The sequence below is a fragment of the Scatophagus argus genome, chromosome 6 (assembly GCF_020382885.2).
Source record: "Scatophagus argus isolate fScaArg1 chromosome 6, fScaArg1.pri, whole genome shotgun sequence".
Taxonomy (NCBI): domain Eukaryota; kingdom Metazoa; phylum Chordata; class Actinopteri; family Scatophagidae; genus Scatophagus; species Scatophagus argus.
In genome coordinates, this window is record NC_058498.1 from 19,536,259 (window position 1) to 19,554,443 (window position 18,185).

Sequence of the window (18,185 nt, forward strand, 5' to 3'; positions counted from 1 at the left end):
TTAATCAGCCAGTGCAGATCTTCCTCGCTGTGATCACATCAAACACTGGCACACTGTCCACGTTTCAGGGGAAACCATGTGAAAAAGTCAAGAGCAACCTAAATTGCATTTTTAATGTTGTGGTTCTATTCATGTCGTATAACTGGATGTTAGAATGCTTCATTTTTCCTGTAAACTGTTTCATACACAAACCTACTGGTATGATCCATATACTAAATATCAGGCAATACAAAATATTTGCTTCTTCAGTTTCAAGCATTTGAAGTGGACTAACTTGCTGTTGCGTAAACTTTGCACACTTACAGGACATTTTTGCCTGTAGTTGAACCAAACAATTATTCCTCTTGATGGGACCGGTACAATTAAATGTCAAAAGGTGCTCCAGCAAAGAAGTTTTCTGCCTTCAGAAATTTTAGGCGACTTTAGAGAGACCAGTTAAAAAACAATTCTGACTTTTAGTTCTCGCTACCTCCAAAAACATTTGATCCAACATTTCCTATAACATCCTTTGTACATGGATAAGCCCTTATCTGTCACATGCACTTCTTTATTAAGGAAGAGAGGAAGATAATACACAAATGTTTTCACAGGCTGAGTAGTACTCTCCATGACGAGCAGACTGACCTTTATGTATCAAATTGGTGAAGTGTCTCTTTGAAGGCATTACATGCAGACAGGGACCCTTAAAAATGTGCAAATGACTCTTGCTACGGGTGTGGTCTAAACCAACACAAAACCCAAACAGCCTGTGTGATTAATGTGATACACGGCCTATTTGTTTAGCAAGTGACAACAAACAAGTCTCCTGTGGATTTTTATCCTGAGGTCATAAATGTCATTCATAACCCATCTAAACAAATATCATGAAATCTGATATGCAGGTAATCAATCAAAGTCTTTACCGGAGCTGTTTCGAGTCTTTGCACTCAAGTCAAAAGTCAAGATAGGCAAGTCAACAGTAGCAGAGTCAAGTCCCTTTTCATAAACCTTAAGCCACAATCTAGATATATATAAGTTTATGAGGTATACTGGAATGCATCATGAAATCCCGGTCCTTTTGTGTGTATCAAACTCCAACAAAGACAGTCAACAGACAGACCTGGCCTGTAAATGACACCAAAACATAGTAGATACACTCAGCACATTTTTTTTAACCTGTAACTATTTTGGTACAAACATCTGTGGCAGGAAGCCTCTCAAGATTTACGCACTAAACACAAAATCTACCTGCGTTTGGTGCTTGGCAGACATTAATTATGGGGTCAGCACGTGATGTTAGTTGAGTCAGGGAATAAAGGGAAGTGGATGATTGGTGGCACACTTTTGAAATTACATACTTTTTAAATCTTTGGGTTCAGGTGAGGGCTGCATGGTGGTGCAGGTACTGTTGCCTCACAGCAAGGAGGTTGAAATCCTTCTGACTGGAGTTTGTGTGGAGTTTGCATGTTCTCCCTGTGCTTGTGTGGGTTTTCTCTGGTACACTGGCTTCCTCCCACATTAGGCTAATTGCCTACTCCACATTGCCCCTAGGCGTGAGTGTTTCTGTCTTTATGTGTCAGCCCTGCAATTGGACAACAAGTTCAGGGTGCACCTACCTGTCGCCAGTGGTTAGCAGGGATGGGCTTCAGCCCGCCCCCTCCCCCCTGGGACCTTGACAGATAAGCAGTATAGAAAATGGATGAATGGTTTAGGTGAAGTATCAAGGACTCAAGGAAAAAGGCCAGGTGAAGTTACAAGTCCTTAATAATAAAGTCCAAGTTTTTTTGTCTGAAGTCAGCAAATTGTTTGTTGTGAGTCTGAATCGAGTGACTCAAGTTAACGCCTGTGGAGCTTACTGTTTAGTAAATGCTTATGAGCTGCTCATACAGTTTGTGTGTATGTGGTCATGAGCTTGAATTTGAAATAACAAGCTCCTGTTTTCATAGCTCTGTCATTCACGCACAGATCCATAGTAGAATAGCATAGTACACTTTGTGAAGTTCATGCTGGTAAAATGTCTTGACACCCTCATTGGGTATGAAGCATAAACTCATACCTGAATAGATTCTTTGTGTCATTTAATATCTTCCAGAATCATTTCTCATAACATGAGCACCACAGACCACTCTCACAGGCCTTAATGGCTCACACACTCCGAAACCAAATCTCTAATTTAACTTCCTCAAAGCATTAACTCATGTAAAAGACACATCAATTATCACACATTGATTTTTCCATTCGCATAAATGAGGTAACAGAAAATGAGTTATGTCTGATCAACATGTTAAAATACAGCTTGTTGCCAAATCCAACAATGAAACCATTTAGTTATCTGACAGCATTAATTATTAAATTCAAATCTAATAATTCACAAATAGATTTTAATTGCGTAGCCCAAACATTAATGGTGACGGAGAGATCTTGGCAGACCAAAGAACTGAAATTAATGGCTGATGTACAGGCAATTAAAAGCTCCTAGTTAGAGAATATCTGAACACGAGCAAACAAGACAACACATAAAAATAACGCACTGATCATGAAAGTACATTTCCACTTTTTTTTTGTGGTTGTCACCATATACATAAATATATAGAAGAATGCTAGCCACTATCTCATGAATACGGCCTGAACATATATAATGCACATAAACAAGGCTGCATGTTGTTTATTTTCTCTTTAACCGGAGCGCCTTGTCTGTCCACAAAAACATGATTGTTAGAATGTTTTGTCAATCCTGTGCTCAGACAGAGGGAGCCTCAGTCTCCTCTCCATACACCCACAACAAAGTTTCACTGTGTCTCTGTCCAAAACACTTCCTCTGATGTGTTTCGTGGAAAAGAGTAGGGGAAGGGATGGGGATATCCTCAGAGAAGGAAGTAGGAACAAGATATTTGTCTCCATGCTAAATAATGTAAACATCTGCACCCGTCCATTTATGTGCAACGAACTCTGAGCACACAGTTGCAGGAGTTGCTGTCAGTTTGTTAAAACTGCCAAACCTTGGCTCTGTGATGGTGATTCAAAGGTACATGCAGGCGTATATTCATCTAAATAAATAAGATAGATGGAGAGATGAGGGACACGGGCATGGTTTGTGAACTCGGCTTGTTGAAACTTGTGTGTGTGTTTTAACCAATGACATGTTAAGAGAGTTCATGGAAGAGAATGTGAGACCAGAGCAATTGCTCTTTGCTTCTTCTTTGACGTCGACTAAAAGTAAGATGAGAATAAAAATGAAAATCATATGCAAAACACTTTCACAGAAAACTACACTCTCATTTCCCACTCACTCTTTTCCATATGCTATTTTTAGTACACAGTTTTTATTCCATACTGTGGGCACATGACCTGAACCTGTCTGTGTTGCTGTAAATTTTTGTTATTCCTACATCCGCTTGTTCTTTCCATCACCCAGGTTACTCTTACTGCACTTCAGTAGTTGATTATTACATTTTGTACTGGCAGCCAGGTGCTTATCAGTTTTCACCACAACCAGTACAAGCAGAAGTGATATTTATTTTGCCTGTGTAGTCACGTACTCTGTAGTCTGTAATCACTGTGTACACTTACAAGCAACCAGAGGTGTTGAAATTAGATGACCTGACGCAAAGGCTGCTTGTACCTAAATTATAATTTACATTCCTTTCTATTGCCAGTGGTTTTAGAAGTTGTTTCTAGTTGTTTCTGTCTTGTTTCTGTTTCTTTCATAGAATTTTTTAACAATGGAAAAGTAAATATTTTGTGATACTGCATATTTAAACAAACAATGATGACTTGGCTGCTTAGCATTGCTAGCAACCTTGAGAGCAACTTTTATTTCCCACAAAGAGGAAACAAATGAACACCATGCACAATGTCTGTCATATTTTTGAAGGGTCTAATTTTTCTCTTGCAAAAGGACAAAATATAGACCTCTGTCCAACTAAACACTTAAATGCACAGCACATGCCTGTCGCAGTAAAAGCCCCTTGTGATTCATTCTAGTCCTGAGACGCCTGACGGTGTTTTGGTCTCATTTCCCACAGATCCTGCTAAAACAGATGCATGTGCCCTTTGTGAAGGGTAAAATGTCAAAAGCAAACAACAACAAAACACAGTTTAATTTGGCTTTTCATAATATGACAAGAGGGATTAAAAAAAAAGGAGGCATACAGTGCTGGAAACACTGATATCATAACATTGCTAGGAAGCTAAGCACTTCATTACACTTTCATTAAGTATTCTACCAACCATAGGTATAGTTAATGGAGGATATTGTTAAAGGGACACAGGTCCAGTGTGCATGTCAAAAAAGCAGATAAATAACAGCAAGGAAAGCAAGAAATTACTGGCTGTGACTGCTGTGACTTAAGCGTGAGGGTCACATGACTGATGAAGACAGTCAAAGGCATCAGTATGTTAGTTTTGAGTAGCTTTGCCAGCTTGTCTACCGGTACTGTAGAACAAGGTGTTCCGCGTAAAGGCACATAACACAACTGTCATTGGGAAATTTGTGAAACTTTCCAAAGTAAATTAAAAATATAAAACCGTAAAAATGCAACTCTGTCTCTTGGAAATTACATTTATATCCATCTAATTTACAACAGCAAATGCGTTTATAGGAGAAAAACAATCACTCCTTGGATTACATTCAGAGTTCGTTTATTTGACTGAATGAAACACGGTTGAGGTGACTGGAGGGCATACAAAGTGCAGGATCCTGACACCAGATTTGGTTAGGGTTAGAGAAGCATTGCTTTTTTTTCCAGTTGAATGCGTTGGGGAAAAAATGAAAAATTCTGTCAGTTAATATTTCACTAATATGTTCTGCATCAACGTTTTCTGACACATTAATTAATTACATTTCTTCATTATGTTTGCAGAAAATGTATTAGTCTGCAATACGTCTCCATAACATACTGGCTGTTGTTAATTAGTTGTATAAACAGGGCTGGATCATGAGAGACACAAATTAAAGACTTGCAGTCAGACATTCAAATATAGCTTTATCAGATTTTGAAAACTACATTTAAGGATTCTTAATTCTTAAATCCTAAATAAATATAATGATAATGATAATAACAAACAATAAGACATCGTGGTTTTTATAGTGTCACATTACCTGCTCCATGAGACATGTGTAGTAAAAACTCTATCAGTAGTTATGTATTCTTAACACATTTTGTTACAGAGGCGCTTTGGTCTGGGGGTGTATTTTTTAGCAGCACAGACGTTAGAATGACCATTTAAATACAGGAATATTATAGGAGTACTACAGGCAGCTGTGTGTCTCTGTGATGCTTTCACTTTTCTGCAGCTACACGTTGCTACTTGTCACTTTGATCATGAAGGTGACGCTACTGTGTTGAGCATGTGAGCTACAATGCAGTATATAAAAAGAAAAAGCAGTATAGGGAATATTATAGATCCAAGACAAAATTAACAGATGGGCTCAACTGAGACAAAAAGGCTCAATTATAAATCCTTCTGCTACTTCAGAACCAAGGACAGTGCCATGGGTTTATCAATACACAGCACTGTTAAGCTACCGAAACATAAGAACCACGTTTGGAGCGATAGATTCTAACTTGTACAAACCACAGTCAAATAAAGGATCTTCGAGTTTGAGGGGCATATCTATTATGCACAGGACTAAGCAGGATTAAGTTTGTGTTCAGAGTTTCATTTTTCCCAAAGGTCACTGCAGAGTGGTATGTGAGCAAACAACAGGGCATTTGAGCTGACGGGAAGATCATTCTGGGGGCATTTGGTCTGCTGAAGTGTCTGTAGTTTGACTTTCGGGCATAAATAAAGCATGGAAGTCTTGTGTTAGGGCACAGGCACATCCTGGTTAACAAAAAGACACTCTGGTATTCATAGCAAAAGGCACAGAGAGAGCAATGAAAAACAAAGCTTTGGAAGTTAAATAAATTTGGCAAACACACTGTTGATGAAAAAACAAAGCAACTTACATGGAGACTAGGGGGAGGATGGTGGGAGTGTGCTTGGGAGCACAAACAAAAGACAATATTGGCTATAATAAACACTACGAATGACTTTTCTTGACTTGATGGAATCTTGGCTGCGATTAAAAGAGTCAGGAAGGATCTGAGTGAGAAATCATTCTTAGAAATGTTTTTAGAAGGATTTGAGAACCACCGTGAGCAAAACACCAAAGAACAACTGAGGTCAAAAGAGAGACCATAGCTTTAGTAAAGTATGCCTATGGAACTTTTGTTGAACAGCCACATTGTGTCTACAGCACAGCAGCAGAAAGATAATGTGATGACACAGTAATGTCAGTCATGTCAGCAGTATCCTAACTGAAGCTACGTAATATTACTTACAATAGTCCTCTATTCATACCAGGTGAAGCAGAACTCGAGAATCAAAATCCACAGGTGTGTTGCTTCATTCTTTCTGGTATTCATTTGCGAGTGGATCGCTGTGTTATTACTTGTTACCAAAAGCAACATGTGTCGTCTAATTTGAAAGTTGAAACATTTTAGAGGTCACTGGCAAGCACAAATCAAACCGCTTCACAGATTAAATACCACAAAGCAACTTTTTAATATCACACTGCATTTCTGGTCAGAAGATCTTGTTGTTCTGAAAACTGCAGTGCTTGACTTTAGAAAGTGGAGGCAAAATATTTTACCACAGTGGGTGTTCTTACACAGACTATATCTAACAACAACAGTGAATCATAATTTTCATGTTGCTAGCAAGCTCCTCACTGGACCCTTCATGATTCCCAGGATCACAGTATCAGAGTTGTTTTTCAAAATGTGTGTCCAGAATGAAAAATGAGCACTTATCACTTGTACTACTCTATGATGTGACTTGTCAACTTTACACTTCCTTCAATTTTATGCATCGCACATGAACTTGCCGCAATCTCTTCCAAATATAATGCTTTGTTTGTTATGAGTCATAAACCTATCAACATGATGCGAACAGACTGCAATGAACCTCTGAGAGTCACAAGAGAGGAAGTAGCATGTCTGACAGAGCTACACTTTAATATTGTCTGTACTCCACTCATACAGCGAGGTCCAGCTGCAAGTTATGTATCAGTCTGTAGACTTTAAAATTCCAGGTTCCCAGAGAGGGAAGGCTCTTTGTTTTGTGAATTCAGACACATTTACGATGTAGATATGACTGGAAAAAACTTTGACAGAAGAGACATTTTTATGTCAGCGGGATTTTTAGCTTCACTGAGGCTGGTGTTATATTTTACTCAGGAAAGTTTGCTTGGACATTAGTCACAATTGGAATCTGGAAATGATGTGCAAGTGCTTCCCAAGAAACATGAACCCAATCGGCCAGATGGACACACTGTAAACAAGGCTGTAAGTCTGATTTATTGGCTAAAGTCTGAAGTCTAGCTCAGTGTGCTCTACAAACAAACTCCCTTGGGCTATAAAAGTTTGACAGTTTTTTTGATAATCAGCACAAACTGAAAAACAGGATTTTGACTGGACTTGCAGACCCCACCCAACAAACAACAACCCCTTTAAACCATGTCCATTTACATAATTTGTTAACAGGGAAGGAGGTAAAGCAGCTTCAGAGCACAAACCACACCAAAACAAAAATTATAAATGAAATAATGAGAATGAACTATGATTAATCATAACTATATTAATCTAGCTGCTAAAAATATATACTATACTAATATATACTGATATTATAAATAAATCATGATATTGTAAACTTATTTATTGAGTGGCCTGTTGGCAAAAGTGAATCAAAGTTTCCCCTTGATAAGCAGTTATGTGCTATATCAGTGTACTGGTATGGTAGGGCTCTGTTTTTTGTGGAAGGCAGGAAAACAGGAGGACACTCTATGCCTTACAGTAGACATGTGAACAAAATAAAAGTTTGCCTTCTGTGTTCAGACCGCAACCCTCTGTTGCAATATTTATGAACATCAAAATGTAGTTCTAGTTCATATACAGAATACAAAATACACAGAATACATAGAATACACAGAATACATGGAATACACAGAATGCACCTACATAGAATCTGGGAATATGATAGGCAACCAATTTTGTACAGGTGTAGCCCTCAAAGAGCTGTCACTTACTGGGCTAAAACTACACTCATAGAATCTGGGGTTACGAATATACAGTACAGCATATACAAGTACAACTTTCTTCATGTTTGTACTTTACATTCATGCTGCAGCTGGATAAGCTTGAATATAGTGGAAATGAGAGATAAATTTCTATCACAAATATGCAAGATTAATCAAAAACATGGCCACCCATTTACCCAAAAAACAAACAAACAAACAAAAAACGTTAAAAGGCTGGGCTTAGCAGGAAAAAAAAACCTTAGCAGCGATAACTCATTAATAATTTGTCCATGTATCATAATTTTGAGTACAAACCCTCAGGCCATTGATTGAAAGGGGCATACTGACCCAAAGAGGATACCAAAAATATAAAAAATATGTACCTCAGAACACAGTGAACATAATTTAACCACTTTTGGTGTGTATACTACTTATAAGCAATACTGATTAAACTCACTGGAGTCATCCTGCCTTAAGAGTGGACAAATGGTGGAATGCTGAGAGCACAGCTATTGGAATGCAGGCTCTGTGATGATGAAACAAGGGTGTGATTGGTCTCTCTCACTGTTTACGCAGATCTAGCTGAAGTGACTTCACTCATGTCTGTAAGGCCTAAAACCAGGTTGCTGATGCTTAGGGCTTTAATTAAGGCCCATTGTTCTGTTATTTTCTGTTGAGTCCAAAAGGCCTTGAACCCGGATTCCACGCTTGAAGCTAGATTTTCCTTTGTTGTGGTTTCAAAAGTGTACCTGCAGAATTCCTTGCAGGCTTGTCTCCTTGTACCAATATTTGCATAGCCAGTGAACGCACAGTGTAATAACATAGCTTCTAAAATTGTGCAGTGAAGTCTGTGGAACCAGCACCTCTCTACATGAAAATGAATGTTGAGATCAATAAAGGTTAATGTTTTTTTTAATTGTAGGTAGAACTGTAGAAATTTGGCCTGAAAATTATTCCCTGTGAGAGTGTATATATATATATATATATATATATATATATATATATATATATATATCCATCATTCACAATTAGTGAAGTTTCATTTAAGGCCGTAGTGTCCCTGACATTTCTCCATCTGTTACAACTTACAGTCAGAGCTGTAGTAAGGTTTTGTGATCTCATAGTGCTAAATCAATATTAACAAATTTAAAGCATGTGTTGACCAGGGTCCATCCAAACTAAACTATGTGTTTAGTTTGTGAAAGGATAACATGACACATCCCACATTGTCAGCATGCAGACGAATTCTCACTAGAATATATGAAGTTATGGCTTTTTCATAAAAAATAGAGCATGACGAAACAGCGGGTGTGTTTGGGAGGGGAGTTCATCAGAAAGATCCTTGCTTCAAGGTCACCAATCCAACAAATATTCACACGTGCATGCTTCCAAACTTCTCCTCATTCATTTCTTCTCAAGACAATAAATGCTTAAAAAGTTCAGAAATAAATTTTGCTCCCCACACCAAGACATCTGACATTACTGTTTTTTTTTTTTCACTTGGAGCCAGTGATAGGTATATCCCGCTTTCTTTCTTCCTTGTTGCTGCTTTCTCAGAACTGAATGGCAACAGAAGATGACAAGTCATTAGGTAACAAGAAGGTAACAACTTTGTCAGTTAGGGTTAAACCTTTAATTCAATTCAATTTCAATTCAGTTTATTTATATAGCACCAATTCACAACATAAGTTATCTCATGACACTTTCCAATTTGAGCAGGTCTAGACCAAACTCTTTAATTAAACTGTAAATAGAAAGAGCCCAACATTCCCCCTTGAACAAGCACTTGGCGACAGTGGCGAGAAAAAACTGCCTTTTAGAAAGCAGAAACCTCGGAGCAGACCCCGGCTCAAGATGGGCAGCTATCTGCCTTGATCGGCTAGGTTGAGGGAGAGAGAGAGAGAGCAGGAGAGAGAGAGAGAGAGAAAGAGAGAGAGAGAGAGAGAAAGATAGACAGACACGGAGAGAGAGGGAGGGGGGTGAGGCGTGAGCGAAGGAGCACACAAGCAGAGATGCATAGCAGCAGTAATAATACCAGAAGCACTGGAACTGTAGATAATGATAATGACAATGAAGTATACAGAAGGTACTATGATGATTATGATAGCAATATTAGTAACAATAATAATGGTAGTAGCTGTACAGAGTAGTAACAGAATTAAAATAGATTATGACTGAACAGTATTAATCGCAGTAAGTTTCGAGCAGGACCGCAACAGGAGGTCCAACTACGATCCAAGGGAACCTGTGAGATGAGAAAGCACAAGCACTCCAGGGAAGATAACGTGAAATACATTACACTTATAGAATTATGAGTACTTAATGCATTAAGATTATATTCCTGTACTTCTTCCCTTGCACAGAATATTTCTTTGTGTACATGTACATGTATGTATACATTTTATAAATTGTACAGTTACAAATGCCAGTTACCAGCTTTTGAATTTCAACATAAGCATGTGACTCTAACCACCTAATGTCAACTACTGAGAGATACACTTCATTAACTGCCTACAGTAACTATATGAAGAACTGCAAATGTAATCTCTGTAATAAGCATGTAAAATTGTGAGTTTTACTATAGTCAAAACTGAATTCGTGAGTACTCCATAATGGTATGTTTTCATCATTCTGAAACAGTCAGAAAGGCATTGTGATCAGTTGGAATAAAAGGATGAAAATAAAACCATTAGCTTTCTGCTCAACTGCTGGAAAATGTAAATCATAACATGGAGGTCTGAACAATTTCATGGAATTTCCCTCTGTAGCTGAACCATTCTAATTGCTTTGGGCTTTGGTTGCTACTGTGTAAGAAACCATGTTTTTATTCTTACATGGGCTGATGTAGACAATAAGACAATTATGATATGCTGAGGCAGTCAGAGCAAAAGAGTTGGTGGTTGGTGGAGGAATCCATAACCTGCTAGTCGTGAATTTCAATTATTCTGCTCTGTACATGGAGCTGAACTGTGGTCAGCATCCTGAATAGTGGCTTTACTCATGATTCATGTTGTTCAAACCAAAGGTTTTTACCCTGGTGACACTGAGTGCTCAATGCACTGCAACTTACAAAACACAAAAGGAAAATGAAATGAAGAAAACTGCAGAAAGGACTCACAAGAAAATATAGAAATATACTGCAAGAAAACAGAAAACACAACTGAATACTTTTCTGCATTTGCATAATGTTTTGTATTTGGATGCGTTTATTATTTATAGCACGTGTCCTTATGTTTTCATCAGATGTTTTCTTCCATGGATCTTCTCTTCAACCCTGATTCCAAAAAGTTTGGATGCTGTCTAAATCATAAATAACACAGAACATGATAATTTGCTAATCCTTCCTGACATGTACTCAACTGAAAACAGTACAAAGACAGCATATTTAGTTTTTTAGCTCATCAGCTTCACTTGTTTTTGTGGTTATTGTGAATTACATGCCAGCAACATGCTAGGACAGTGGCACCAAAAGACTGGGAAAGATGTGTACTGCTCAAAAGCACCACACCTAATTGGAACATCCCACAAGTTAACAGGTTTATTGGTAACAGGTGATAGTATCATGACTTGGCACAAAAGGGGCATCCTCAAAAGGCTCAGTCGCAAGGATGTCACCACTTTGTGAGACACATGATTGTAAAAAGATCACTACAATGAGGAACACTTTGTATATTTGTTGTCGGTTTATTTATTTGCAGTTTATTGTATTCTGTTTTGTTTTTTGTTTCTTTGACTGTGTACGTTCTACTCATCAACACCAGAAAATACAAGAGCGGGAGTTGAGAGCAACTCGAGTTTCACTTGGAACTCTTCTTGTTAGAGAAAAAAATGTGGCAGATGAAGACAGACTCACTTTGAATGTTGTCTGTGCTGAATCAGTAGAAGTGCAGCTGTACTGATTCTGCCAGACTGCTGCAGGATTAAAACAAGGCAAAAGGCAAATATGTGCAGTTGGTGTGGCTGAGAATTTCAACATGTTTGCTTCACAGAGAGCATAGCATAGCCACTCTTTGAAACGTTTCAGGAAACAGATGCACTTTAGTGACTTTACAGAGTTTATTTCTATTCCAGTCCTGCGTATGAAAAGAGTATATCTTCTCCACTTCAGCCTGAGGCTCCTACAGAGTAGCAACACAGCCCACTGTCACTGGTCACATGAATAGAAGAGTGTCATCCCCAGGCCAAGGCCACAAGTCAGAAAGCACATGACTACTACATTGGTTTTGTTTGCCCACATGCGACCCCACAGAAAAGCAGACCCAGCAGAGCAAACATAGACACATTTCCAGAAGATATTGTAAGATACAAAAACAGATTTAGCCAAAAACAAGCCCTCAAAATAAGGCAAACACACAATTGCTTTAACATTGTTGTATTCAGGTCAAACCCCCAGGAAGCAACTAAAGACACAGACCAAAAGCTATAAAGTAAAGACATGGGAGGGGGTGGGGGTGGTGGGGGTGTATGTAGAAATAGAAATAAAAAGAAAACAATCATCACTCTGTCCAGAATTTCCAAGATGCCTGTGTGTTTTGGGAGGGACAAGGAGGGGTTAGTGGGTGATGCAGATGCCATGGGTCTTGTTGCTTTGTAGAAGTTTTGAAGCAGTGGTCAGCAGGGTTCTGTTTGTTTCAAAGCATTTGGCCTCAGGGAAGACAACGCAAAGAGTTTACCAGAAAAGCCAGAGAGACTGTTTGTCTGTATAAAGCTTGGTTTTGGCTTTGAACACTCACCATTGCTTAAAACCTTTTAAACTGAATGTGATCATCAGAAGAGAGGAAATATGTAATGTGAGGAAGGCCGGCTACATTAATGTTTAAGTATATGGTGCTCTGTGATTGGAGTGGTGAAGGCCACAGTGGAACTGAATATCCTGGTGTCTGGTATCCTCAACAATCACCACCATAGTCCACGGCCAAGTGCTGCTTGTCAAACCTTTTCATCTTTTCAAATGAACTTCCCTTTCATGGGAAATTACCATTAAGTTGAATCAGTAATTTGTACACTGGCTACTGGGTTGGGCTATATAAACTTTGGCTAAACTGATTTGTATTCTTCCTAACCTGTTCATGGTACAGATTAGAAAATATGTGCTTGCAAATCTGAAGAAGAAAATGAAATATTTGATGTTGACACTTTGAGTCTTTAATTGTTCAACCAGTGAAATAAGATAAACCATGATTCATTCATTGTAATTTATATAAAAAAAACCAAAACATATATTCTGGACAGCAGACGAATCATATGTAATACTAGGTTGTCACGGGCAGCTGACCAGACATGGGACTTGGCAAAACAGAGAATGTGTGTGAGATCCAACAAATAATAACATGAATTGTGTAAGACAACATTTCCATTTGTGATGTCAAACAGATAAGAAACAAGATAAATATCTGTAAGAGAGCAAACCCACTTTTCATTTTCCTCTGCTGAATTTTCAAACTGGAGGTAGGAGATGATATTTAATAGCTGATTGTTGAAGAAAGACCCATGTGAAAAGTCCATGTAGATTAAAAAAACAACAAATAACCTTGGAAAATATTTCTATTGGTCAACTAAAAAATAAACGTAAAGTCCATTTTGACATCTTTGAAAAGCCTGTGCGGTGGTGCAGTGGTTAGCACTGTCGCCTCACAGCAAGAGGGTTCGAATCCCGGTCTGGGCCCTTCTGTGTGGAGTTTGCATGTTCTCCCTGTGCCTGCGTGGGTTTTCTCCGGGTTCTCCGGCTTCCTCCCACAATACCAAAAACATGCACATTAGGTTAATTGGATACTCTATATTGCCCCTAGGTGTGAGTGTGAGAGTGTGTGGTTGTCTGTCTTTGTGTGTTGGCCCTGTGATTGACTGGTGACCAGTCCAGGGTGAACCCCGCCTCTCGCCCGTAGTCAGCTGGGATAGGCTCCAGCTCCCCGCGACCCTGACGGATAAGCGGTATAGAAAATGGATGGATGGATGCATGAAAAGCCTGTGTTTCAAGGTCCATTTCTCATAACACAACCCGGAAGTCAAGTATTATTACTCTTGAGAGGAATTTGAATCAGTTTTCAAAGAAAAAAATCAACACTGAATCATCACCACACTGTCTTACTGGTGAGTGAGTTTAACTTCATAACAGACTATGAAATTGGTGTCACCATAAACAAAATGAAGCCATCCATATGCATACCACATCCTGTTTCTCCCAAACTGTTTAAATCTGGCTTTGAGTGCCTCAAACTTGCCACAAAATAAAACAAATAATTAACACATCTCTGCAGTACCTTCCCCTCTGCTTTTAAAGCAGCTCTGGTAAAACCTCTACTTAATCTGAGATCTTGTTTGGTCTGGTCCTCAAAGACCCTGCAAACCACAGGCCTATCTCAATTCAGCCCTTTCTGAGTACACATCTAAAAGAAACTCGGTTGCCTTTGCTTCTAGCACTTTAACATAGCAGTGAAACCACTTCATTAATGGATGAAGAACTGCATTAAACAGCTTGAGAATGTCCACTGAATCAAACAGTGTGGCTGTTTTATTTTTGTTAGGTTTAACTGTTGCATTGTGTTTGATTGTGGTGGGGCTCTGTGGGACAATACTTGACTGGTACATTCTTTTTTGTCAGAAAAACAATGTCAGTATTGACAACTTAACATGTGAATATGGGGTTCTTCAAGAGAGCATTCGAGAGTCTATTTTGTTTTCTCTGTACTTCCAGTATAGTAATGTAGTTAGTCCCAGTAATGTGAAATAAAGCTGATTATATGCAACTTTACATCTTGGTTTCACCACACAACCCCAATTCTTGCTCTATTTACTGTCTCACTGACAATTACTTCTTGATGAGTAAACAAAGAAAGGAGATGAAAAATGAAATCCTACTTAAAACAGAAAGGAAGAGAATAGAGACAGTGTTTGCCAGCCTGTCTAATCAAATTAAGACACATGTTACTGATTTGATTTTAGAATCTGATTTTAATTTTTATTAGCCATTTCAATAAGGTCATGAAAACATTATTTTTTTTTTTTGGACTGAGGAACATTACCATACTCAGATGATTTTGAACCCAGAACAGTGCTGAAATTGTTGTATCATTAATCTTTGAGATTATTGCAACTCTCTTTTTATTGGTCTCCTCAAAAGTCATTTAGGAAGTTTCCAGTAATTCAGAGAGCTGCTGCCAGGAGTTTGACCAGTACAAAAAAGTGATCAAAATACCCCTCTGCTTGCATTACTGCAATGGCTGCCTGCATTCATTTTGCAAAACCTTACATAATCCAGTACCCTCATTTTTCAGCAGCTGCCCATCATTTTATGTCAGCAAGAACCCTTGGATATTTTTTATGAAGTTCCCAAAGTCTCGAAGTGCTTTCTGTTTTTGTCTCCCTAAACTGTGCAACACCATTCCCTTTGACCTTAGAACAGCTAACTCGGAATTCTGAAAAAGAAACTAAAGGCTGCTGAATCACTTGTAATGTTTAATCATAATGAACTTTTATATTCCGGTCTGTAATATGATCAAACTGTAGTGTCTATTGCTATTATTGCTTGCTTTGACTTACTGGTATTGTTCAATTTTGTCTTGTTTTGTTTTTCGGTCTTTCAGTTGCCTCTTTGATTGAAAGGTGCTATATAAATAAAACTATTATCATTATTATTATTAATATTATTATTACATAGGTACATTTCCAACACAAAAACACTTCTGTTGTCTGTCTAATTGTGTTGCAATATGTAGTCAAGGAGCACAATGTGACCAAACAAAAGCTGGCTAAAAGAGTAAATATAAAAGCCTCAGCCTTGAGCGGTCTCATATGATTCCAGAAACTCTCTCACAGTCATGAGTTAGCATGTTTTCATTGCTTGCAGCAAGTACCCAGAAACAAGACCTAAGTGATTATAGCTATAAATTAGAGTTCGGTATCAATGGGTTTTTGGTCTTTCTGTGTCATTTATGTATTGTATATGTATGTTTGTGTTTTTGTGCATATGTGTGTCTTTTTATTGTTGGAGGCCAGGCTAACGGTACTGTTTATGTAATCCAACTGCTGTTTATTTTTCTACTTTGTCAAATCAATGGCAATATCTCTCACAGAGACACAGAGATCTCTTACTGTTGAACAAAAAGTCTGGAAAACGCATGCAGACCCCTCAGAGGAAAAGCCTGAAATGGGACACCGACCTCGAGGACATGCGGCAGCCAAGACACAAATCTAGTTTTACAGCAGATCTGTCTAAACCCTGGACTGCTCCTGGATCTGTTCTCCCAGAGGAGCTGAGGATGCAGACTGCATGGATGGCAACAAGGCATCGAGTTTCATGAAGGAGACTGATGTTACATATCAAACAAACCAAAGAGATTGCTAATCCAATTGTCTCACACTCACTCATGCAGCCAAATATATCAAAATCAGATTCCCTCTCACTCTTGCAATGTAAAACATGATGCAATCCAATTTTCCTCTATCTCGTTCATGACTTATGATCTGGCAAGGTCTCACTGAGTCTTTCCATATTGTTAAAAGAGATCTTTATTTGTCATTCTAAATCAAATCTAGTGTCAGTTTGGTTCTCAAAGCATTTAGTGGGTGCACCACATGCTATCGTCTTGTGCCTTGTTCACAGCATACAGCATGTACTATTCAGGTTTCCATTGGAAGCTCAAAGAAATTAATTGTTCTTGTGGAAGGGCGGGGTCATCCAGAATCCACTCAGATGATTTGTTACATATTTCTCTGTTGCTAACCTTCTCAACAGTCGACTTTTGTACTGCAGGTTCATTTGAGTGTACGTCTTAGACACATTTTGACAAAGACCAAAACACTGCAGGGCACTAACTGTCCTGAGCTGCTCAGTGATTAGCCTGAGAAATGAAGCCGTGAAGTGTTTCAGCAGCACACCATGACACTGTATAAATAAACAAGAGTCGACACAGTCAGTACTGTGTGGCTTTGTCTCACCATCCTCACCCCTCAGTAAGATTGTTATCTTTTCACATTAATGCATTTGTAAGGTTGATTTGCTTTCATTTAACTACAAGTATGTCTGTGCGAATGTGAGCCAGTCTGTTAGTCCAACACTCACTTTGGTCTGGACTGGAATAAACAAACATTCATGGTCCCCAGAGGATGAATCCTAACTTTGGTGTCACTTTGGTGATTTTCCTCTAGTGTCACCAGCAGGTAAAGTATTCACTTCTTACATGAAATTTTGCAACATCCTAGCATAGCTGTAGCCCCCCCATTTTCTATGTTTTGTTACAGATTCTGATAGACTTCCATTTTATTTTATTTGGAGTGATGCTGGTCTAAATGTGTGACTGTAAAGACTGTAAAGAGGTGCATTGTCATCAGATATATTCTGATACTCTGGAATTAATTTACATAAATGCAACAGTTCTGCTGAACATACAGTTATTTTACTGCTCTATGTTCACCACAGCGTTCAAAGTTCAGTGAATAGTGCATTTGTTATCACTATGAGGGAATCTTTCTTCCACTTTATACTCTACAAGGGGCTTCATTTTTCTCAGGAACAAAGCCTCCAAACTAACTGTTCTGAGCACAGTAGTTTCTTTTAAGATAGAAGTAATACTACTAAATATTATTCTGACATATTTAGAAGTCTACAATTATTTGTTACATATGCAAGCCCCCACAGACAGAATGCCATCTGACTTTGGCAGACTCTCTTAGTCATTTCACTGAATCCCAAACGTAAGCATTCTTTTCATTTTTTAGGCCCAGGTGCAAGAGCTTGTCATAAATATAGTTTAAAAACTGTTATGGCAGTTCATTTCTGGTGCAAGAAAATATATTTCTACATATAACTGTTGATGATTATCACGCTCTTGAGTTTACCAGTAGCCTCAAGCACATCTCCACAGACTGTCATTACTTATCCATCCAGTCCTTTATGAGCTCCCCTGGGGTTGCCAGTTGTGGTTTGGAGCAGATATTGACCCTGCTTTGTTCTAGCACCGGTCTGCCTTAAGGCTTCAACACTTTGAGCAAACAGAAGAAAAACAGGAAAACCAGTAAAACAAGACTGAATTAGTAAGACAAATAAGGGAAAAGTGGTTGTTGTTAAAGTTGTGTAACTGAGCAGATGTGGGTTATAAGTCCTATATTCTTATAAAATAAGACTACGCAAGTGATAAAATGCATT